Source organism: Equus quagga, chromosome 2 (genome assembly GCF_021613505.1).
Source record: "Equus quagga isolate Etosha38 chromosome 2, UCLA_HA_Equagga_1.0, whole genome shotgun sequence".
Classification (NCBI taxonomy): Eukaryota; Metazoa; Chordata; class Mammalia; order Perissodactyla; family Equidae; genus Equus; species Equus quagga.
In genome coordinates this window covers 50,596,872-50,622,213 of record NC_060268.1, presented here as the reverse complement: position 1 = coordinate 50,622,213, position 25,342 = coordinate 50,596,872, and the positions used below count along the sequence as shown (strand labels likewise).

The 25,342-nt window shown below is 37.3% G+C and overlaps 1 protein-coding gene across 1 annotated transcript in view; it reads left to right on the top strand.

Annotated features, from left to right (window-relative positions):
• The window catches only part of PRTG (protogenin), a 108,385-nt gene that overhangs the window by 11,563 nt on the left and 71,480 nt on the right, over positions 1-25,342 (top strand). The window lies entirely within an intron of this gene.

The window sequence follows — 25,342 nt, the reverse complement described above, 5'->3', positions numbered from 1 at the left end:
TGGAACTGACATTGAGATTAAAGATACTTTAATTTCTTAATCTTTATTTTAAAAATGACTTTATTTTATCATTGGGCAACTCACCCTTCAGTACTGTACTTATATAAGTTTTTTGTTGATGGAGTAAATTGGTGATTTTAAAATAAAATTGCTAATGTATTTCTATTTTTATCTGTCTTGTAACACTTCATGGAATATCTTTTCTTGTGTATTACCTCAATGCAGGGAGATTGAGCTCCAGTCCTTTTAGAGGCTCAGCAATTGTTGATATAGCTGTCCAAATGGAAGTGTGATTTAAAGCAGTGATTTTTATTGTCTTTGAAGAACCTCCAATGGAATGAGGCTCTTTTGTAATCAGAAGGTAGAGTTTTAAATAAATGGTTGAGTATGTCATTGCTATTATCTCATGGAAAGAGGAGGGTAATGACAGCCTTTGTCTTGCATGGAAATTTTTTTTAAATAACAGCTTTAGGGGCCAGCCCAGTGGCACAGTGGTTAAGTGCGCACATTCCGCTTCAGTGGCCCGGGGTTCGCGGGTTCGGGTCCCAGGTGCAGACATGGCACTGCTCAGCAAGCCATGCTGTGGTAGGCGTCCCACATATAAAGTAGAGGAGGGTGGGCACAGATGTTAGCTCAGGGCTGATCTTCCTCAGGGGAAAAAAAAATAAATAACAGCTTTATTGAGATAGAATTCACATACCACAAATTTCATCCTTTTAAAGTGTAGAATTTATGGGTTTTGTATATCTGTCACCACTCCATCACTCCAAAAAGAAACCCCATACCTCCCAATTCTCCCCTCTCCCATCCTCTGGAACCACTAGTCTAATTTCTGTCTCCCTTGATTTGCTTAATTCTGGACGTTTCATATAAACGAAATCATAGGTTATATGGTCTTTTATAATTGCTTTCTTTCACTTAGCATATTTTCAAGGTTCATCTGTGCTGTAGCATGTACCAGTACTTCGTTCTTTTTTGTAAGCTGAATGAATATTCCATTGTGTGGGTATACCACATTTGTTTATCCATTTATTAGGTACTGGACATTTGGATTGTTTCTACTTTTTGGCTGTTATGAATTAATGCTGCTATTAACATTCATGAGCAAGTTTTTGTATGAATGTATTTTTTCATTTCTCTTGAGTGTTTTCCTTTTTCTTTTTGACTTTTTGAGATAAAATTCACCATTTTAACCATTATGATTTCTAGTATATTCACAAAGTTTTGGAACCATAACCACTATGTAATTCCAGAATATATCTATCACCCCAAAAAAGAAGCCCCATAGCTCCCAATTTTCCCCTCCGCCATCTCCTGGAACTACTAATCTAATTTCTGTCTCTATGGATTTGCTTTTCCTGGACATTTCATAAAAGTGGAATTATACAATATGTGGACTTTCATGTCTGGCTTGTTACTTAGCATAGTATCTTTAAGGTTCATGCATGTTGTAGCATGTGTCAGTACTTCATTCCTTTTTATGTGTGATATACTACATATATATCATATGTATACTACTATGTATATGTAACATATACTACTATATTCCGTTTATCTAGTCATCTGTTGATGGACGCTTGAATTCTTTCTGTCTTTTGGTTATCGTGACTAATTCTCCAGTGAACATTGGCATGCAAGTATTTGTTTGAGTCCCTGTTTTCAGTCCTTTTGGGTATATATCTATGAGTGGAATTGCTAGATTGTATGATAATTTTACATTTAGCCTTTTGAGGAGCCACCAAACTGTCTTCCACAGTGGCTGCACCATTTTACATTTCCACCAGCAACGCTTGAGGGGTTCACTTTTTCCACATCCTCACCAACACTTGTTGTCCTTTTTTGAAAAAGAATTATACCAGCCTAGTAGGTGTGAAATGGTATCTCATCGTTGTTTTGATATGCATTTCCCTAATGGCTAATGATTTTCACATCTTTTCGTGTGCTTATTGGCTGTTTGTATATTTTCTTTGGAGAAATTTTTATTCAGTTCCTTTGCCCCCCCTTTTTTTTCCAAGGAAGTTTAGCCCTGAGCTAACATTGGCCACCAATCCCCCTGTTTTGGCTGAGGAACTTTGGCCTTGAGCTAATGTCTGTGCCCATCTTCCTCTGCTTTATATGTGGGATGCCTGCAACCGCATGGCTTGATAAGTGGTGCATGGGTCTGCACCTGAGATCCAAACTGGCAAACGCTGGGCACGCAAACTTAACCACTGTGCCACCAGGCTGGCCCCCCTTTGCCCATTTTGTAAAAATTGGGTTGTTGATCTTTGTGTTGTTCAGTCATAGGATTTCTTTATATCTTCTGGTTATTAAACCCTTACCAGACAAAAGATTTACAAATATTTTCTCCAATTCTGTATTTTGTCTTTTCACTTTCTTGGTAATGGCCTTGATGCACAAAAGTTTTTAATTTTGATGAAGTGAAGTTTATTTTTTCTTTTGTTGCTTGTGCTTTTGGTGTCATATCTAAGAATCTGTTACTAAGTCCAGCGTCACAGTTTTGCATGTGGAAATCCAGTTGTCCCAGCACCATTTGTTGAAGAGACTATTCTTTCCCTATTAAATGAACTTGGCACCTTTGTTGAGATCAATTGGCTGTAGATATATAGGGTTTATTTCTAGACTTTTGATTCTAGTCCATTGGTCTATATGTCTACCTTTATGCCAGTACCATAGTGTTTTGATAATTATAGCTTTCCAGTAAGTTTTCATTTATTTTTATTTTTTAAATTTTTTTTAATAAAGGTTGGCACCTGAGCTAACATCTGTTGCTGATCTTCTTTTTTTTTGTTCCCTTCTTCTTTTTCTCCCCCAAACTCCCCAGTACATAGTTGTATATTCTATTTGTGAGTGCCTCTGGTTGTGCCATGTGGGACCCTGCCTCAGCATGGCTTGATGAGTGGTGCCTTGTCCATGCCCAGGATCCGAACTGGCGAAACCCTGGGCCGCCAAAGCGGAGTGTGCACACTTAACCGCTGCACCACCAGGCTGGCCCCAAGTGTGTGTATTTTTTAGATGTAGTCTTTGTGGTTATCATAGAGATTATGCTTAACATCCTAAATTAAAACAATCTAGTTTGAATTGATCCCAAGTTTAATAGCATGCAAAATTCTCCTCCTATATGGTTCATTTTCTTCTTTTTGTTATTCTGATATATTACATGTTTATATATTGTGTAGCCAGTAATATAGATTTGTAATTATCTGTGTGCATTTGTCTTTTAAATTATGTAGGAAATAAAAGATGGAGGTACAAATCAAAACATACAATAATACTAGCTTTAATATTTGCCTATTTAGTTACATTTACCAGAGATCTTTGTTTCTTCATATGGCTTTGAGTTACTGTCCATTGTCCTTTCATTTCAATCTGAAGGACTCCTTTTAGCATTTCTTGTAGGACAGGCCTAGTGGTAATGAGCTGCCTTAGCTTTTGTTTGTCTGGAAATGTCTTAATTTCTGCCTCATTTCTCAAGGACAGTTTTGCTGGATATAGAATTCTTGGTTTACAGTTTTTTATATCACTTTGAGTATGTCATCCTTCTGTCTTCTGGTCTCCATGGTCTGATGCGAAATCGGTTGTTAATCTTATTGGGGAATAATGATTACCTGATGAGTCTCTTCCCTCTGGCTGTTTTCAAGATTCTCTCTTTGCCTATGTTTTTCAACAGTTTGATCATAACTGTATTTATGTATGGATCTCTTTTAATTTGTTTTATTTGGAGTTCACTGAACTTCTTGAGTGTGTATATTCATTTCTTTGATCACATTTGGAGATTTTTCAGCCATTATTTCTTCAGATATTCTTTGTGCCCCATTCTCTCTCTTTACTCCTTCTGGCACTCCTACAATGCACATGTTGATCTGCTCAATGGTTTCCCACATGTACTTTAGGCTCCGTTTACCCACCCTCTTTTTTTTTTTTTTTTTGCAAATCATTGTATTCTTCCCTTGTGGCATTTATTTTTGTCTTTTCTTTTGTGTTTTTAAACATTTAAAATCCTTATGTTGCAGTTTCCTTCAACTGTACTATTATCTCAAGTTCTTGAGATGCCAACCTCCTCCTCTCTGTATCTGGTGATTTTTCTCTTATGGCAGATTATTTCCTTATGTGATTTGTAATTTTTTATTATAAACTCATCTTTGGTAAGACTTAATATGTCCTATATTATGGAAGTGTTCGTTTCTGTTTGGTACCCCAGGATTTCACTGTCCAATGACTAATTTGGGGGTTACATCTTGGCTGCTCTACATTGGTTGTATAAATTTAGAATCTATCCAGTATGTGGTATAGACCAGGGGTTTATGTTTGTTGTGGGAAACAATTCTTCTCATTGAGAATAAAACCTCATGGTTGCTAATCTCAATGGTAGGTGAGTACACTGACTCTTTCTCCATATGCTTCCAGGATCCCAGCTTCAGGTCTCTGTTAACTTCATTGTGATGGAACAAAACCACTTCCTCTTCCTAGAAGCCTCCACTGCCGAGCCGCCTCTGGACCATCATGGCATCAGGCCAAAGTTTACTGCTCTGACCTTGTCCTTAACATTTTGTTAGTGGTGGTGATGCTGTTTTAAATATATTCTGTGCAACATTTCTATGTGCTTTTAGTGGGAAAAAGCATCCATGTTTACTCAGTCTACCATTTTGCAGGAACAAGAATAAGGATGGAGTCTTCAAGAATCTCTTCCTCAGAAACTACAGGCCTAATTTTTGAGGACTTAGTTCCTAACTTGACTTCTCTGTATAATCCTGGCCCTCTTCATTTTAGTTTTCAACATCCTCTCAACTCCATTTCTGTCTTTCCTCATTGTCTCAGCCCAGTTGTATGTAATGGGACTTTTCAGTGACCTTGACTGATACTGCCTTCTACAGCCGGAGCACTCAAGAAAATGCTTGGCACATTGTAGACACTAAAATACTTACTGGCTGATTGAGAATTCTGTGTTTAGACTTATTTCTGACTTAGCACTCTCGTTCATTTCTCCAGCAAATGTTTAAGAAAAGCCTACAGTGCTAGGTCCTGAGAATTCCACAATTAATGAAAACCAGTCCCCGATCTCAATGAAAGGTTAGTGGGAGAAAGGAATTCTTAGATAAGTAATTATTAAAACTCTATGGATGTGCAACAGTAGAGTGTACTCCTGATAGAGTTGCATATGTGATGTTATTTTTTCCAACTGAATTTTTTCTTCTTCTTCCCCCCAAAGTTGTATATTCTAGTTGTAGGTCCTTCTGGTTGTGCCATGTGGGACACCACCTCAGCATGGCTTGATGAGTAGTGCCATGTCTGTGCCCAGGATCTGAACCAGGGAAACCCCAGGCCGCCAAAGTAGAGTGAGCAAACTTATCCACTTGGCCATGGGACTGGCCCCTTTTCCAATTTTTCGTATTGAAAATTCTCATATCTACAGAAAAGTGAAAGGATAGTATAATGAACACCTGAATACCTTTTACCCAGTTTCCCAGCTGTTAATTAACATTTTGCCACATTTACTTAATGCTTCTTTCTCTCTCTCTCAAAAAGTAAGTTGCAGGCACCATGACACTTCTCCTCTAAATACTTCCCCATGCATCTCCAATTCTAGGGTGGGGGATTGGGGGGCGGTTAGGGAGAGATTCTTAATGGAAGTGATGCCTAAGCTAAATTTTAAAGGAAAACTAGATTTTAGTTATATGAGAGAGATGGGTAGTCCAGTAAGTTATGGTAGTAAGAAGCAACATTGTATTTGTGGGATAATAAGCTGTTTGGTGTTGCTAGAGAATAAATTTCAAGGAAATGGTCTCCAGGAATGGAGTTGGAGATATGAGTAGGATCCGCTCGAAGACAGACTCATCATATACCATATGCTGTGTTAAGGAACCTGGAATTTGACCGGGGAGTGATGGGGAGCTGCAGGGGGTTGGATTCACCAGTTTGTTTTAGGTTGATCCCACTGGAGTCTGTGAGGAGAACAGAAGTCAGGTGAACAGGTCTGGAGGAAGGGTGGAGGCTGTGACAGCAGCGTGGTGAGAGCTCATGTGGGCCTGGACGAGAGCACTGGTAATATGATGAAGGGAAGACAGATTGTAAGTTATAATTAGGATTAAAAATTGGCACTACTTGTTAGATGTGGGGAATAATGAGAGGGAGACGTTCGGGATGATGTTGATTTTTCTAGTTTGGGTGAGTTGGTGAATGGTGGTGCCACCAACTGAAATAGAGAACACAGAGGAGCAGCTAATATTGGGAACAAGGTTATGAATTTGACTTGGAAAATGTTCATTTTAATTGCGTGTGAGATGTCTAGGTGGAGCTGTCTGGCAAGTGGCCCAAGAGAGCAGTTGCGAGTCAGGAGAGCCATGGCCTAAGGCTGTTGAGTTGAGCATCACCAGTAATCAGATGGAGTTTAAGTCCTGGGTAAGTTTGAGCAGCATGAGTGTGCAGTACAAAAAGTATGGGCAGGGGCTGGCCCGGTGGTGCAGGGGTTAAGTGCGCACGTTCCACTTTGGTGGCCTGGTGTTCGCCAGTTCGGATCCCGGGTGCAGACATGGCACCACTTAGCAAGCCATGCTGTGGGAGGTGTCCCACATATAAAGTGGAGGAAGATGGGCACGGATGTTAGCTCAGGGCCAGTCTTCCTCAGCAAAAAGAGGTGGTTTGGCAGCAGTTAGCTCAGGGCTAATCTTCCTCAAAAAAAAAAAAAGGAATGGGCAACCAGCAGGGACAAAAACAATTGTTAGGAAAGTAGGGGGCAAACCAGGAGAGTACAGAATCACAGAAGCCAGGGAGACATTTCAAAGAGTTTATGAAACAACATCAGATACAACAGAGTTCAATAAGACAGGACTTGAAAAATACTCTTTGTACCAGACAATTAATAAAGCAGTTTCGGAAGAGTGAAAGCAAACACAATTTTGAGGCACACTGAATTTTGCCTAAAACTTAGCAGCGGGATACTTTCTCATTGTTTTAATATTGCCCAATATTATTTTCAAATTAGAAATATGCTGTTATTCTATGTTCTAGCAAAATAATACCTTTTTACATTTTCCTGAAACTTCTATCGATGTCATGGTTATTATCGGAAAATTTAGTTATTTAACTAGTGTAAATGGTTAAGTTGCTATTGTATTTTATCGGAAGTAACTGTTACACATAAACAGTTCTGCGTAGGAGAACGTGCTCTTTAAAAATAACAATCATTGAGTATATGAAATCATTAATAGTCATTCATCATTTGTTCATTACACTTCTCTGTGCCATCCATTAAATTGATGCCCCCTCAAAATATACACTTCTAAAATTTTAGCCTATCAGTTCTTCAACTTGAGAAGAAAAGCTTAATTTTTTTTAAAAAAAAACTTCCTTGTTCTTTATTTTACCTCTTAATATCAACTTTGCAGATATGTTGATGTGGTATAACAAATACAACCATTTCTCATTAACCTGTAAATATTTGAAGTATTTTAGTAAAGTCATTTAAGACAGAACAATCAATTCCCCAACCCTCATTTTTGGTATGATGGCTTTTCTAAGCAATTAGGTTATTCAGTTTTAATAAGCAACCCCACTCAGATAGTGGTTTAAAAGTGTGTATATTTATAAAGCCAGTTATATATGTATGTGTGTGTGAAATTATTAAAAGTAATTTGAGTCTTAAAGAGGCCTATCATTATAGATGTGGTATAACCATAATATTTGAGAAGGTCAAATGAAAATATTGCATTAAAAAGTTGCATGGGGGCCGGCCCGGTGGCACAGAGGTTAAGTTTGCACGTTCCTCTTCGGCGGCCCGGAGTTCACCAGTTCGGATCCCAGGTGTGGACATGGCACTGCTCGGCATGCCATGCTGTGGTAGATGTCCCACACATAAAGTAGAGGAAGATGGGCATGGATGTTAGGTCAGGGCCAGTCTTCCTCAGCAAAAGGAGGAGGATTGGCAGTAGTTAGCTCAGGGCTAATCTTCCTCAAAAAAAAAAAAAAAGTTGCATGAATTTTTACAAGTTGTTTTAAGAAAAAAAGAGGTTTGTATTAACCTTAAAACGTAGGACACTTTTCATATATGATAGTGAAAATTACGACGATTTTTAAAAATATAAAATGGAAACAAAATCTTCATCTTAATGAAACAGCAACATAGCTGTCATTAATAAGAGGACATTTGGCTCCTCAAACATATTGTGTCCTGCTGCATAATAGTTCACTAGATTAAATGAAATTATTGATTTCTGCTTCATTACTGACATACGTTTATGAGCAGTTTCTTCGGCACCATAGCACAATGTCAAAGGTCATAACTTTCTTTCTTTGGAAGAATAAAAGCTTTCGGATGGTAAATCCCAGGAACCTACATTGTGGCCTTTGGTTTTTTCTCTCTTGCATAGAATTACTGGAGAGGCATGGTTGAAAGAAATGTCTCATAAATCAGCAGGAGAGCCTTTACCCTCTAAGGCTTCTTAACGTTGGTGACTATTAGTGGAATTCCACTATAGGATAATACTGTGCTTTACCAAGATTTGGACAGTTTTCAATAGGAAGTGGTTCGTTGTAACATGCTTGTGTCTACTATTTTATGTGAAATATCATTTATATTTTTAGTTAAAGCATTCTGTTTGAAATAAGTGGTATTTCACCTGTGTTAAATATGTACATTTTCTACTTTGCTGTAAAAGCCAGATATCTATGACATTAGGATGGACCAGTAAAGAGTTAGGGATTCGGATGTTTCCGTCACTTAGTTGTGTCATGTAACTAAAGCCCTTGCATCAATGGCTGGATTTTCTGCTTTTCATCAAGATGTTTTGGTATCATGTAGCTAAAGCCTCAAGCTTTTACCATAGCTGGCACGCCACTCTGCACATGAAGATGTTAGTAGACATGAATCCCATTTGAAAATGAAAAACCTCTTAATTTCATAATGGCAGCTTGAGTTTTAGGGATTATATTTTATATATATCTCTTTTTAAAGTATATGTGTACACACATTGATAATGTATGTTTTTCTTATATGTATTTCTGTAAAATTACTTTTTCTACACTGTGATGAACTCAGCTGTTGTAATCCTAAGAATTCTTCATATCTTTGTATGTTTTGACTAAGTAGATACAAAAAGAAAAAAGAAAAGGCAAAGAAGTGATATTTTTTTTCTCCTAGTGGTCTGGTCATTTAGGAAAAAAACCATAAACTAGATTTTACTGTATTCTTGAAGATTAGCTCTTCTCAGCACTTGACTTTACAATAGTATCCATATTATGAAGATGTTGCAGCATCCTATCGAAACCTCTCCAGTGACTCCTTGCGTCCCATGCAACTAAGGGCCAGCTACTAGTTTACTTACATGGACCGAGGATGTAGGGAAGAGTTCTGTGGTTGGCAGAGGGACTGTCATTCTTCAGCCCATAAGTGGTTTATTCTGCATAAAAGCTCTGTCGTGGTTAACAACTGGGATATTGTGATTGATAAAAATTTCATTTGAAGAATCAGCTGGTTGTCAATACAAATTCATTTATAAATTAGTGGCAAATAATTTTTTCTTTTCAAGGAGAGTGCTGTAGTCTGATTGTCTATATGATAGCTTTTGGATGGTATCTGTAAAAATGAGTCAATGTGAACAGGTGATGAGCATTTTAATAGCCTGCACTTATTGAATAATTTACCTGTGCTTTCTTCCCCCTACTTGTGCCAATTCAGAAAGAAATGAATTGTTCATTTAAATGTTTTATCACAAAGTTTCCTTCTTGGGTTTTCTTTCACTTGGAGTTGGTGTTAATTGATAGACCAAGCCAACAGTCGCTAAGTTCCTTTTTGAATTTCTTTCACTGCCTTTTTGGCTTAAAGATTATCCCTTTTGATCTTAAAACCAATATTATTTTCCCCACAGACTTCTAGTTTGGATCCCCAATACTTGGGTTTTTTTGGATGCTATAATTCCAGAGGACCCTGGATGTTGTTGTGATCCTAAATCAAAGACGTTTATCTCTTCTTTTAAGGAAAAAGGGATTAGGAACTTCCTGCTGCTTTTGCAAACACTAAAAGCATCCTTTAGGGGTTGGAGTTGCCCTGAGGTCACTTTTACAAATGCTTCAAATACTCTCAAGGCCCCAAGGCAGCTCCTGACTCCATGCTCTTGCTTTTAGGGATAAGGACTAGAATTCCTAATAGTCTAATAGCTTTGTGTATAGATTCAATGAATCAATCAGATTAAAAACATAGTTGGGATTATCTAAAGAACATGTTCTTATCCCTGAAGGCAAGTGGAAAATACCTTGATTAGCCTGAAAATTCAGATTTACTTTCTTATGGTTTTGCCAAATGTGAAAGTTTTTGGCGCTGAGGTCTTTGGATGATATTTTGTTTCAGTGTATAGCCTGTCATTGTAGCCTCAATTAATAGTTCCTTTTAAAATAACATGAATATATCAAGACAGCTGATATTTTATTAAATGTTTTTGGTGTTAGTTAATATGAAAAATATTTTACTATTTGAATAAATAAGCAATAAATTATTAGATTAAAAGAAAAATCACAATGATTGCATTCAGTATTATTATTAGAGTAGCTTTCCCGTGTATTATAAAACTCTGCACCTAAGAAGTTAAGGAACTCTCTAAAGGGACTTTCCTGGGAAGTTCCCCTTGTGGGTTGCCATTTGAATTCCATATGCAGAGATTTTTAAGGATTGTTTCCAAATTTTAACTTTAGCAGCTTCAAGATGTTTATATATTTCTTTAAGAAGGCACTGCTCCACTTTGATGCATAAATAGCTATTTTCGGTAGGGAAAAAATTGTGTATCATCTCTTATAGCTATTTTGTGTATGTTTATTTTTTAAGTGTAAGTGGTTAAGAGATTTGATAGCCACAGTCTGGACTAGATCATGACACCTGAAACAATATTTCAAAGCTTATGTGATGCATAAGCAGGGGAAATAGTCTTTATTTAGAAACTTAACCCTTACCCAAGGGTTTTTCTCCATTTAAATAAAATATATGGATGACTTTTCTTATCAAGATGGGACAGTGAGTTCATGCTTTGACATATTCTCTCTGCTCCAAATACATAGCAATGATAGGTAAAAATAGAAGAATAGCAAACTAAAAAGACAAATCCTTGCTCAAAAACAAGAGAAACATCTATGGAGACCAAAACAGAAGAGAAGTGTAAAGGTTTAAGTGGCCTGAAGTTTTAGGCCTGATCTTACTTGTGGATGGAGAAGGATTTTAAAATAATTTACAAAAAGCCTAAACCGTGAAGAACAAAGTTAATAACTTTTATTAATTCTTAATTTAAAACTTCTGAATTTCAGAAAGACAGTATAAGCCAGGACTGAAATAAGCCACCAGCTTATTTAAATGACAAAGGATTAGTAACCAAAATATGTAAAGAACTTCTGCAAATCAATAAAAAAGAGGCAGACATCTTAGTAGAAAAGACTGTGAACAGGAGGCAGTTCATAAAAGGGAAAACCTAATAGCTGATAAACACATGAAACTATGCTTAGCTCACTTATAATCAGGGAAATAAAAACCTTTTTTAAAGGTACTATTTTACATCTACTGGATTGACCTGATATTTCCAAATGATAGGAAAGAGAGCTGATGGTAAACTAATTTGGTAGAGCTATTTTAGAGAGCAATTTGGCAATATCTGGCAAAACTGAAAATGCACATGCCCTTTGACTCACCAATTTCATTTCTAGATGTATGTCATAGAAAAACTCTTGCCCATGTACATGAGAAGACATATACAAGAATACTCCTTCAGTCATCCTTTGTGATAATGGAAAGTTGGAAACAACTTTTATGTCCTTCAATAAGAAAATGGCTGATAAATTGTGGGATACTATATACAGTGAAATGAATTAGTTAAAATGTCTAACTACAGTTATATATATTAATGTGGATAAATGGCAAAAAAAGTTGAGCATAAAAATAAACTACAGAATAAGTAGAGTATGAAGCCTTTGTACATAGATTGAAAGTATGTGGAATAATATGTATTTTTTAATGAATACATAGATATTTAGTAATAGTATAAAATATCCATGAGACTTAATAAACACTAAATTCAGGTTAGTGATTACTTCTGGAGAGGAAGGGAAGATCAGATCAGAGAGAGGTATACAAAGGTCCTTCAGCCAAATCTGTAATGTTTTATATTATTTTTGAAAATTCTGAAAAAATACGGGAAAGTCTTCATATTTGATAAAGCTTGGTGGAATGTACGTAAGTGTTATATTACTCATTCTTCTATATGTTTGAAATAGTTTGACTAAACAATTTTTAGATGACTGGTCTAAAATACGTTTCCTTATTTTGTCAGAGTTAAAATGTCCTATTAGTGGCTTTCTGAAATTAAATTATATTGCTGTAAATGTTTTTTGTTGGCTTGAGTTATTTGACAGCTTATTTTAAAATTTTATCTTGTGTCTTTTTTGCTGTTTTTATTACTTCCAAGTTTTGAAAATAACTTGAATTTGCATAAAAGTTTATGATATAAAAGGATACTAATAATCTGAAATAATATCTGCCCTGGTATATGTTGAAAAATTAAAGTCATATCTGTGCTTGGCACCAAATTGTCTTAAGTTGATTCAGCATAGCCTTCAAGTTATCAATCAGATTGCCATATGGTTAATTCGATTTGGGAGGTAGCACAATTATAATAACCAGATCATGCACCATTATTTTGGTTGTCTTAATGATCAAATTGGATGGACAATTAGGGGTTGAATCAGCTGCTTTTCAGTTAGCTATTATAATTCCCAAAGAAGGTAAATCCGCCTGAGATTTGTTGATCTGGTTGAAACACATAGCAAAGCTGCATTCTAGAAAATCTTTGCTGGTACAGAAAACGAGCCTCTCTCTCTGAAGACTGAAGCTATTATTTGAGACAGGGGTCTTTGTCTGTCTTTGACCAGTGGTCAGTGAACTCTGACCAAGCATTTCATTTCACCATCTTAACTATAGTGTGGGTTGCTAGTGGTTGATTCATTAACCCTCTAGAGTTCACATTCTTATGTCAAAGACTTATCAGTGTAGAAAAAAAGATTCTACATGAGCTTATTCATTTTATTTAAAAGACTAAGATGCAGTTGTGTTATTGAAGAGGTTTCTTTGAGGCCTGGGAATACCTTCATTGCTCAGATTTTAATTTGACCCAATTCAAGTCCTATACCTGGAATCGTTTACCCTTTTCTTAACCATTTCATCTTACTGTGATCTCTCCCTTCTCAGAAGCTCCCTCTGCATAACATTCATCTGAGAGTTGTCATCTACTTGTTTAACTTACTTTTTACTTATCACTTACATCTGCATTCATTGAGCAAATGTTTTTTGTGTACACACACATGTATACGTAGATACACAATTACTAAAATTATTTTCATAATATATACACACATGTATATATATGAATGATTACAGGGTGAGAGACAAAACAAGGAGACCAATTATGAGGTCTTTCCAATAACCAGTTCAGAGATGGATGTAGGAGTTGGGGCAATAACCATGAGAAAAGAAAAGAATGTGCATCAGTTAGCTATCACTGCACAAGAAACTACTCCTAAACATGTTGGCTTAAACCTGTAAGTATGTATTATTGTCTCCAAGTCTGTGAATCAGATGGGTGGCACTGCTGACATGAGCCTGGATTGGCTGATCTCATGTGTCTAAATCAGCTGGCAGGTCTGCTAGGAGGAGGGGTGCTGGCTGGTCTAGGAGGATCTCAACCCACATGTCTGTTGGCAGGAGTCATGGAAGAGGTTGGACCACACGTCTTTCATCATCCGGCAGGCTATCCTGAGGTTGTTCACATGTCTGTGGCAAGTTTTAAGAGAGTGAGGGCAATCACACAAGGTTTCTCGAGGCCCTGGCATGGAATTATCATGCTGTTACTTCCATTCCATTCTGCTGGCCAAAGCAAGTCTCACGGGCAGCCCAGATTTGAGAGGTGGGGAGGAGATGCAAAGTAATATTGGAAAGAGCACAGATATGGAAGAGGGAAGAATTTTGGCTCCTTTTGCAATCAGTACACTATAGATGGAAAGAATGTGAGAGACATGTGAGTGATCTCTACCCTTGAAGATAACTTGAAGATTTATGGCTTATGTTTTTGGGTGGCAATATCATTCAGTCATATTGGAAAGAAAGAGAGGAGTAAGTAGGCAGAAAGACACTGTTGGGGTGTGGGGAGAGGAAGAAATTGGAAAGAATAGAATATGAATGACTGAGAAGGAAAATTAGTTTAGTCCTATCATACCAAGCTTTAGGTGTCTTTGGGACATCTAGGTGGAGACATTTAGCCATATTGTTGGTGGAATTGAAGATTTTCCAAGAGAAAAGTTGAAGTCTAGAAAGATATAGATTTAGCAGTTATTAACATATTGGGTGCCGGAAGTTGATAGGGTTGCTAGAGAAAGAGTATAGTGTACCAAGATAAGAGGGCTTGAGATAGAATCAGTCTTACATTTGAGGAGTGGGTGAAAGAAGAGGAGGGATCATCTCAGTGGGTCGAGGAAGTAATGAAAGAAAATAGTGACGTGGGAGTCAGAAAAGGAGGAAGTCTCAAGGTGAGATAATTCCACTGTTGTAGATGCTATGGAGTCCAAATCAGCTGAGGATCAAGTAGAAGCCATTTGGTCCATCACTGATGGTCATGATGGGGTTGTGAAGTGAGCAGGAGATGTAGTGATGGAGGAGTGAAGTGGGGAAAAAGGCAGAGTATAGAAACTTGAGGTAGAAGCAAGCTCAAGAGACCATCTGTGTAGGATAGGGAAGACAGCATATTTGTAAACTAATGCACCTAGAGATGAGGAAGAGTTGGAAGACAGGTTATAAATGAATCAAGAGTACAGAAGAATGGGCAGAATTAAATCCTTTATATAGAATATTTCATTTAATCCTCACAACAACTCTATGAAATAAATTTTTCACCCTTTTATAGATTAAGAAACTAAGACGTGGAGACAATAAGTAACTTAAGAAGTCACATTTGGATCGATGGATCCAAATTCATTGTTTCTTTCTGAGTACCCACCATAAATTTTGTTTTTGTTTGTGAGTTTTTTAAAAACATATCTGCTATATAACCTTTTAGAGGGGAAGAGGCAAGTCCTCTGAGGGTAGGTATAAGGTTTCAGTTTTCTCCTTCTATCTTCCACTGTCTTAGATAAAATTTAGGGGTTTAGTATATTTTGATTGATAATTTTGATTAGATAATCTGTGTATTTAAATTGATCAGGAATCAAGTGAATGCTTTGAAAGAGGTGTAACATTTTAGCTTATAGACAGAAAAGACCTTAGGATTTGTTAAAAATAGAAGAGCAGTGGGGTTGGCTTGGTGGCGTAGTGGTTAAGTTTGCACACTCCACTTCGGCAGTCTGGGGTTCGCAGTTTCAGATCCCAGGTGTGGACCTAGCACTGCTTCTCAAGCCACGCTGTGGCGGCATCCCACATAAAGTAGAGGAAGATTGGCACAGATGGTAGCTCAGCGACAATATTCCTCATACAAAAAGGAAGATTGGCAACAAATATCAGCTTAGGGCCAATCTTCCTCACACACACGCGCAAAAATAGAAGAGCGATTTAAGGAAGAATTAAAACTGTTTAAACATACCTGTAGTAAATATTCTAGGCCAAGAAAACGTTAAATTCTAGGATGTTATACTGTAATCACAACCTAAAATTTCGGAAAGTGAGGCTTTTTAAGACAGAACTGCAGGTCTGCATCCTTCGGGTGTGAGTATGAGAGGACACAGACTTGAGGGTGAGTCATTTAGTGGTTTGGAGTTAGAGAACACTTTTCCATGGGGGAAAAAGTGCTACAAATAACAATTAGTTTGCAAATATCATGTAGCAGCTAATAAATTATACATGTATAATGAAAAATATAGAATAACAATGCTATACACAGTGTAATTAAGTTTAACATTAAAACTAATAAGAAATAGTGTTTAGCAGTTGAGGATGAAGAAACTGGTGGAAATGTTTTGAATAGCGCTTTCTGGACTTAGGCTTTTGAGGATACTGACTGATTTCTATTTTTATGTTTGAAGTTGCAGAAGTACTACATACTTACCGTAGGTATTGACATAATAGAGAAAAAATTAAGTGCTTACTTGCCCTAGAGGTTGTCATTGTTATTGGTTATGTAGATTCTTCCAGGACTTTTTTCTACGCATTTACAAACGCGTATATGTCCACTCATGCAAGGCTTTTTTTTTCTTTGGTTTTTAAAAGCTTTATTGAAGTATGATTGATACACAATAAACTGTACATATTTAAAGTACACAATTTGGTGAATTTGACGTATGTATGTGCAGATAAAACCATCACCACAATGAAGATAATAAATATACTCATCACTCCCAAAAGTTTCCTCGTGCTTTTTGTAATCCGTCCCTCCTCGCTGTCTGCAGGCAGCCACTGATCTGCTTTCTGTTACTGTCAATAGTTTGCCTTTTCTGGAATGTTATGTAAATAGAATCATATAATATGTACTCTTTTGTCTGTCTGGATTCTTTCATTCAGCATAAATATTTTGAGATTCATCCATGTCGTGTGTATATCAGTAGTTCATTTTTTTTGCTGTTGAGTAATATTCCATTGTATGGATATACCACTGTTTGTTTTTCCGTTTGCTTGTTAATGGACATTTGGGCTGTGTTCCAACACTTTGGGGCTGTTACAAATAAAGCTGCTGTGAACATTCATGTACAAATCTTTGTGTGAACTGTGAGTTCATTTCTCCTGGCTGGATACCTAGGAGTGAAATGGCTGGTTTGTATGGTGGGTATAGGTTTAACTTTTTAAAAAACGGCCAAGCTGTTTTCTCAAGTGGTTGTAATCCCATTAAATGGATTACACTCTATATTGTTCTTTCACTTTTTTTTCACTTAATATACGAAAAATTTCTTTTTGTTATTGGCCTCTTTGATACTGTTGAATCATTATAATGTCCTTATATCCATAATTGTAACCATAAATAATTAAACTATCTTTAAAGTCTCCCAGAGCTTAAAAAAAGTCTGTAATTCTATTAACTACTCATTTTCCCAGATAACCAAGAATTGTTTAAAAATTTATTTCACAGCCCCAGCAGGGATCGTTTTGAAATAGTCCTGGCTAGGCATATTTACTAGTTAGCTAGTCAGCTCTAGTACTCTGTCACAATTAAAATATGCTAGGAGCTATTGTCATAATTGTTTAGCAGTGATTTGTTCCTTTGTTTTTTTTTTAAGGATTGGCACCTGGGCTAACAACTGTTGCCAATGCTTTTCTTTTTTTTTCTTTCTGCTTTATCTCCCCAAATCCCCCCTGTACACAGTTGTATATCTTAGTTGCAGGTCCTTTTAACTGTGGGATGTGGGACGCCGCCTCAACATGGCCTGATGAGCGATGCCATGTCCGCGCCCAGGATCCGAACCCGGGCTGCTGCAGCGGAGCGTGCGAACTTAACCACTCGGCCACGGAGCCGGCCCCTGTTCCTTTGTTTTTTAATTGTTTCCCTTTATTTGCACCGTTCATTCCTGATGTGTTCCTTCTCTGGTTTTTACTTGTCTTATTTCTTGTCATGTAATATTTTTCTCCATTATTTTTTCCGTTTTGTTCTTTCTCTTTCCCCTCTTTGTTACTAATTCTTTTGCCTCAGTTTTCTTTGCCAGCTAACTCACCTTTCCACGGACATACACACAGACTCCGTCCATCAGCAAATGTGTATTTGTGGGAAATGAGACTTACCAGGCCCCACAGGGGGTGCCCATCAGAGAATAGAAGGAGTTGAAAAACACTGCCTTAGTGGCCTAAGAGCACTGGCGTATTTCCAAAAATCTTTCAAATTACCTGATACCACTGATGATCGTTTCCTTAAAAGAAACTCAGGCTCTCTATTAAGCCATGTGGAAAATTTGCGTTAGGCTGTGAATAGCACTCTACACAAAGTTGCACAATCTAGCTTTACAGTTGGTTCTAAATGTCGTTTTATTCATATCAAAGTCATAATCCTTTGGTGATATCAATCGGGTTGGTTGGTTGTGAGGAGTGGACACGAGTGGCAGTATCATAATTTCAGGGTCACTATAAAAGATGCATTATATGTTCAAACACATGACTACATTTTCGCTGTTATTATTAAGAAAATTGGTTTTGTTGTCTTTTTCAGCAGAATGGTTTTTTTAAGTGCAAAGTCTTTTCTGTGACATTCATTATAAGCCATCAAAGAAGAAGTCAGGCTGCTTGGCTCTCTCCACTGCCAATAACAGGCATTAAAAGCAGATTTTATCAGTTAACTTTCGTTTGCATGAATGAATGTGACACTCGACAGCAGATGAAATATGAGCTGCAAGTTTCCTTTACCCTATTCCTATAAACTATGCATTGTTTTGATTTGGCTTATTGAACACATTATAGGGGATTTCTGTATGGCTATGGTCCAGAATTCTGTTCTTTTATTCTTCTGAGCTTGAGGGTTCCATATAATTTAGCAAAAAATTTTAAAAGAATGTATTCTTTCCTCATTTAAAAAAATGGTTTGTGAGCAGCAAATATAGCCTATATCTCCCCTACCCAAATAATTCCTTCAAATAGGCCTTCAACAGGTGTAGTAAGAGTAACTGTTTATGCAACAATTTTGAGTTCCTGAAACTGTTTAGGGAGCATGATTGCATAAATTTTATTTAAATCACTAATTGGACATGGTTAGACATGCTTTTGTCCTATAGAAGGTGCATTCTTCATGTTTGAGCTAGCTTTAAATGTTCCACCTATCATTTGGAACCTCTGTATAGGTAAGGAAGCACTTTTTAAAAATTTCAGCTTTATTGAGGTATAATTGACATATAAAATTGTAAGAAATTTAAAGTGTACATCATGGTGATTTGATATATGTATAATTGTAAAAAGATTTCCCTCATCTAGTTAATTAATACAACCATCACCTCACATATTTATCTTTTTTGTGTGTGTGAGAACATTTAAGTTCCATTCTCTTAGTAAATTTCAGTTAAACAATACAGTGTTATCAACAATAGTCACCATGTTTTATATTAGATCCCCAGACCTTATTCGTCTTATAGCTGAAAGTGTGTAGCGTTTTACCAACCTGTTCCTGTTTCCTCCAGCCCCCAGCCCCTGGCAACCACAGAAACAGAGTAGAAAAGTGGGACGCACATTTATGAAACAATCATTCTCAATCAGAAGAGTCCAGTAGCAAGTGAACCATGAAAAAAACACGTTTGCATTTGTACCTATTCATAATTAGTCTTCCAAATTCTTTCAAATCTGATCATGTGTCTCTTTTGCTTAAAGTGTTTCAGTGGCTTCTTGTTGCCTTCGGCATGCAACCCAAATACTTAGAACTGTGTTTCTCAAATTTTAAAGTGCATATAAATCACCTGGGCATCTTTAAAAACTGCTGACTGGGGCCGGCCCCGTGACTGAGTGGTTGAGTTCGCGCGTTCCGCTTCAGCTGCCCAGGGCTTTGCCGATTTGGATCCTGGGCGCACACCTAACACTGCTCATCAAGCCATGCTGAGTCAGCATCCCACATGGCGCAACCAGAGGGACTCACAACTAGGATATACAACTATGTACTGGGAGGCTTTTGGGAGAATAATAATAATAATAATAATAATAAAGGCTGATTGGCATTTGGTAGGTCTAGAGGGGAGCCTGATATTCTGCATTTCAAACAAGTTCTAAGGCTGGTCCAAAGACCACACTTGAGTAGCAGAGCATTAGAGCATAAATATACAAGGCTCTTCATCTGGTCCCTGCCTGCCCAGTGGCTGCATCCTTTACCACCCTGTCTCTACCTCACCTCTCCCCCTATTCTACACACCCCCAAATTCCCATCGCATGGGATTTCAGTTCTCTGAATGTATTGTGCTCTCATTGCTCTGTGCCATTGCCCATACTCTACCCTCTGCCTGGACCACTCTTGATAGTCCCTTGCTGCTTACTAGGTCTTCAGCCCTCAGCTGCACATGTCACCTCCTCTGCGAAGCCTTCCCTGACTCTCAGTTTTGATTTGATGGCTGGGGCCTGTTGTAGCATCCTGTGGCCTTCACTTTTAGAGGGGGCCTTACCAGTGTGATGTTCTTGGATTCTAAGTGTTTTTTAAAGAATGGCAAGTGGATTTACTTGGGCTAGAGAAGAAAGTCCATATTGGAGAATAATGTAGAAGGTTGGATAAATGATTATACTATTAAATTGATGTTGGTCAAAAATAAGTAGAAAGAGAGAGACTTGTTGACGGAAGATCCTAAAGCCCTCGCTTATGACTTTGGGGGTAATGCGATATTCATTCAAGTGGAAGGTTGGGGAAGTATGTGTTTGCTGCTGCTTCTAGGAACGTTTAAAGGAGAGAAAGTTGGAGAAAAGGAGACTACCTGTCGTTTGTGCATGAATGTCTCTTTCCTACTGGGAAAGTAGACTCACAAGGCCAGATTAGCGTTACTGCTGTAATGTTCTCTGGTGGAGGCCTTCCTCTCCGGGGCTGCAGCTTGGGTGTAACTCAAAGCACCATTTTGACTCCTGGCTCCACTGTTTCCTAATACTGTGACCCTGAGCAAGTGGCTTAACTTCTCAGAACGTATTTCCCTACCTGTAAGTCTGAAGGTAATATTGCTTACCTGTTAAGGTTTTCAGGAGTATTAAATGAGTTAATGTATATAAGATAGTAGTAGGTTAATTCTCTCTTCTCCCCTTTAGGACTGTATGGTCAAGCCTAATAAAAAGTGAACTATAATATCATTGAAATACTTCATTATGTTGTGGACAAGTAGCTTAGAACTCAAGGTCCCCTTTATGAATTCACTTTAACAAGGTCATCTGATGTGTGTGTGTGTGTGTATTTTTCTGTTGTCAATTACATAGGCTTGGTCTTTAAGAGATATTGGAAGATGAAAGAGATACCCAGACATTTCATAGTGATTGATTCTCAGTTCATAAATTGAATATCATATGTAGAACATTAATTGATGTAATAAGTTATATAATTTATTATATACATTTATTATATAATAAATGTAGTTATAGAATTTATTAGATAATATATTATTATATTTATTATATAATATATATAATTATATGTAATTATATATTATATAATAAATTTAACTATAATACATTTATTATATAATAAATTATATTTATAAACTTTATATATAAACTTCAATGAATTGTGTTGCATAACAGGTATTTACTAAATAGCCACTGAGTGTCAGGTCATTATGTGGACGAGAAAGGAAAACCAGGCCTTTTATAAACTGAGAAAGCGATATATAAAACAACAGTGGGGAAGAGTAATATAAAGTTTAGCAACAAATAATTTAATACACTGCAGCTCTTGAGTTGTTTGAAATGTCCTTGAGATAATCGTTTGGAAAAGCAAAGCTAATCCTAGTAGAAATATTCCTGCTGTAGTTTTGATGGAATTTGTATTTTTCTCATTATAAATTTCTACACGGATGAAGTTGCTAAGTGACATGAATTTTGTTACAAAACCTCACTCCCCTTAATGCTTTCTTGATCCTTCTGTTTCTCTGACCGATGCAAAGTGTAAAATTGCATGGAATGTTCTTCCTGCACAGTTGAGCTATTAAGCAGAACTAATTCTTTATGGAATGACAACAAGGCATAAGAAAGGCATCTCTTGGATTAGGCAATATAAGGCAATCACTTGGCAAACGGCTGAAGGGGAAGTGGTCTTGGTAAAGACAAAGCAACGGCGCTTTTTCTCTACCCTTTGGATTCATAGCAGCCACACAAGTTGAGCAGCTTTGAAGCTGGTTAATGTGGCTTACAAGGCATATGTTTTTTCTGTACTGTTTCCTGCTTGTTTTTGCCAGCAGAGGGGCCAAGAATAATCACTTGATAAACGCATTAGCATGTCTCCTACACTTCTGTGACCACACACTGTTGCTGGGAAGACAGATAATTTGAGAAAAGGAAAATCCCAGTTGGGGACATCTTTCAAAGTGAGATCAGATTTTACCCTCAACTAACGGGATTCTGTCCAGATTACGAGAGTACCATGTGGAGACTGATTACTTAAAAAAAAATTTTTTAACTCCAGATTAAGTAGCAGCTGGGAAAGATGAAAAGCAAAGTGAATAATGGTTTACTTTCATTATATCAGCTCCAGAAAGGAAGACAAGGAATGTTGGTAATAATTTTACAACCATTTAAAATTATAGAAAATCATTTTTATTTCCTTGGATTTTTCCTATTGACAGCCTGCTCCTGTTTGTTTTGTTTAAGTGTGTGATTTTCCTTGTTCCTAATCTCTTCCTTAAATTTCTTCCAAGACAGATCCTTTTGCCTTTGGCATCACATTTCCATGTCTGCTTCTAGTGTTCTTTATGATCTGGTCCTGAGAAGCCACCCTCGTTGCCTGTCACTCTCTAGTTCCTGCTGGTCTCTTTAGGGTGGACGCCATCAACTCAGCAGAACAGAGGCCATGCTGTAGCTAAAGAGAACTGTACTTCAGCTGCAGATGAGGATGTTAGAAGAAGTGGTGGTGACTTCAACATTAATTCAATCTTCCTTCAGTACAACTCTTTCCACCTCTGCTTTAGGAGAGTGGAACTATGAAGGTGGCACAAATGCATGTGCAAAACAGTGCATCTTTATTTTAGCATTCAGTGATGCAGTTTAATCCTGAAGGAACTCTCAGATGTTCTCAGCAGTCTTGGTCAAACATGAATTCCAAAACCTTGTGGCCACTCTAGAAAATTTGTTTCTCATTTGAAGTTCCTTGGATCAAACCAATTGATTCCAGTGCCAATTCTGAATAATTTCAAGCCTGCTCTGGTGGAATCTGTGTCCAGTTGAATATTATGAGACTCCCCAAGATGGGCACAGAATGACAGGGGGCCTGGAAACTGCCAGGCATCTGCAGGGTATGACAGATCAGCAGCCTCTAGAAGGTCTATGCAGGAATTGCAATACTGCAGTGTGCTGCTGGCATCAAGAGGCAGAGGGCTAAGCTGGGCTACTCAGGAAGGGCTGGTTTTTCAGGTGTATGTCCTCAGGTGTATGTGTGTGTATATAAGTATATGTATGTTTGTGCATGTATTTGTGTGTTTTCACATATGTGCAGGTAATGCCTTAGTGACACCCCACTCTTCCAGCCTCCCAGCAGAGGTGTGACAGCTTTCCTACCATCTCCATAGGTAGAGGAATAGGGGGGCTCTAGGTTCCTTACTCTTTCTGTTCCTCAGGAACGTAAATCTGTTTCTAGTTATTAGGATAGATATTTTTGTGTACCCTTTTCATGTATAGTATCTAAAGATAATGTGAACCTAGTTTTAGCATCTTATAGTCCTTCAGATGATTATTATGTGTAGATTATACTGTATACTTCCAGATGAAGGAGGCAGTGACTGAGAGGAGTGTACATGTCCCCGAGGGTATGTTTTATTCATGTGTTTGTCAGGTATCTCTTTAGTGCCTTTTGTATTTGTGGTGCTATGCCAGGAATACAAAGATGGAAAGACACAGGCCCGGTCCTGTGGGTAGGAGCACAAAGCAGATCTGACAAAACAGTGAAGCAAACGGGATACTCCAAGATCCTGGGAGCATGAAAGGACTCTAGAGTTCTACTTGGGAAAATGAGCTGCGACCCCACTGAAGAATTGAAGAGGTCTGCAGGAGTTGGCTTTTGAAATTTATATTTGCTATCATCTTGCTTCATTTATAATTTTTCATTAAGCGTGATTAAAAAATTAAAAGCCTTTGTGTTTTGTAAGGAACATAGCCTTTTTTGAAATTTATTTTTTAATTTACGTACAGTAAAACATACTTTTTTGGGTCCACAGTTCTATGAGCTTTGACCTATGCATAGTCATGTAACCATCACCATAGTCAGGATACAGAACAGTTTCATCACTCCAGAACATTCTCTCATGCTGCCCCGGGTAGTCACACCCTCCCCCTCCCCTCACTCCTCACAGCTGCTATATCTTGCATTTTTCAGAATGTGGTGTAAATGAAATTATACAGTATGTAACCTTTTGGGTCTTGCTTCTTTCACTTAGCATAATGCATTTGAGATTTATCTATGTTGTTGAGTGTATCAGTAGCTTGTTCCTTTTCATTGCTGAGTAGTATTCCATTGTATAGATTTACTGCAGTTTATCCATTCACCAGTTGGAGGACATTTGGGTTGTTTACAGTTTTGGGCTATTATGAATAAAGCTTCTATAAACTTTCTTGTATAGGTTTTTGTGTGAACATAAGTTTTCATTTCCATTGAGTAAATATTTAAAGATGAGAATGCAGTAAGTGTATATGGTAAGTGTGTATTTAACTTTATAAGAAACTGCCATGTTATATTCCAAAGTGACTGCACCAATTTGCTTTCCCACCACCAATGTATGAGAAGTCCAGGTACTCCACATCCCCACCAGCACTTGGTATTGTCAGTGGCTTTTATTTGAAACATTCTAATAGGTGTGCAGTGGTAGTTCGTTGGGTAGTGTTATCTCATTGTGGTTTTAATTTGCATTTCCCCATGAGTTTGACTAATGAGGTTCATCGTCTTTTCATGTGTTTAGTTGCCATCCATAAAGTATCCAAACTTTTCCCTCTTTTTTAATTGGTCGTTTTCTCGTTATTGAACTTTGAGAGTTTTTTATGTTTTTTGGATACACGTCCTTTGTCAGATATGTGATTTGCAAATTTTCTCTCCAAGTTTATGGCTTGTCTTTTCATTCTTTTAGCAGTGTTTTTTTCAAGAGCAGGAGGGTTCTTTTTTGTTTAGATGACGTCCAGTTTATCAATTCTTTTTCTTTTATGGATTGTGCTTCTGGTGTCATATCTAAGAACTCTTTGCCTAACCCAAGGTCACAAAGATTTTTTTATATTTCCTTCTACAAATTTTATAGTTTTATGTTTCACATTTAGGTCTATGACCCATTTTGAGTTAATTTTTGCATAAGGTGTAAAGTATAGGTCTAGATTAATTTTTTGTTTATGGATGTTCAGCTGTTCAAGCACCATTTGTTAACAAGACCATGTTTTCTCTATTGAATTACTTTTGCAACTTTGTAAAAAATCAGTTGCCATATTTGTATTGGTTTATTTCTGTACTTTGTCCTCTGTTCAACTGATCTATATGTCTGTCCTTTTGCCGATACCCTATACTTCCTTGTTTACTGTGGCTTTATCATAATTCTTGAAATTGTCATATGTCTTTAAATCAAGTAGTGTGAGTCCTCTAATTTTGTTCTTCTTTTGCAAAATCGTTTTGGCTATTCCAGTTCCTTTAGCTTTCCATTAAGATTTTATGATGGGATGTAGTTTTCTTTTTTTTTAAGATTAGCCCTGAGCTAACTGCTGCCAATCCTCCTCGTTTTTTTG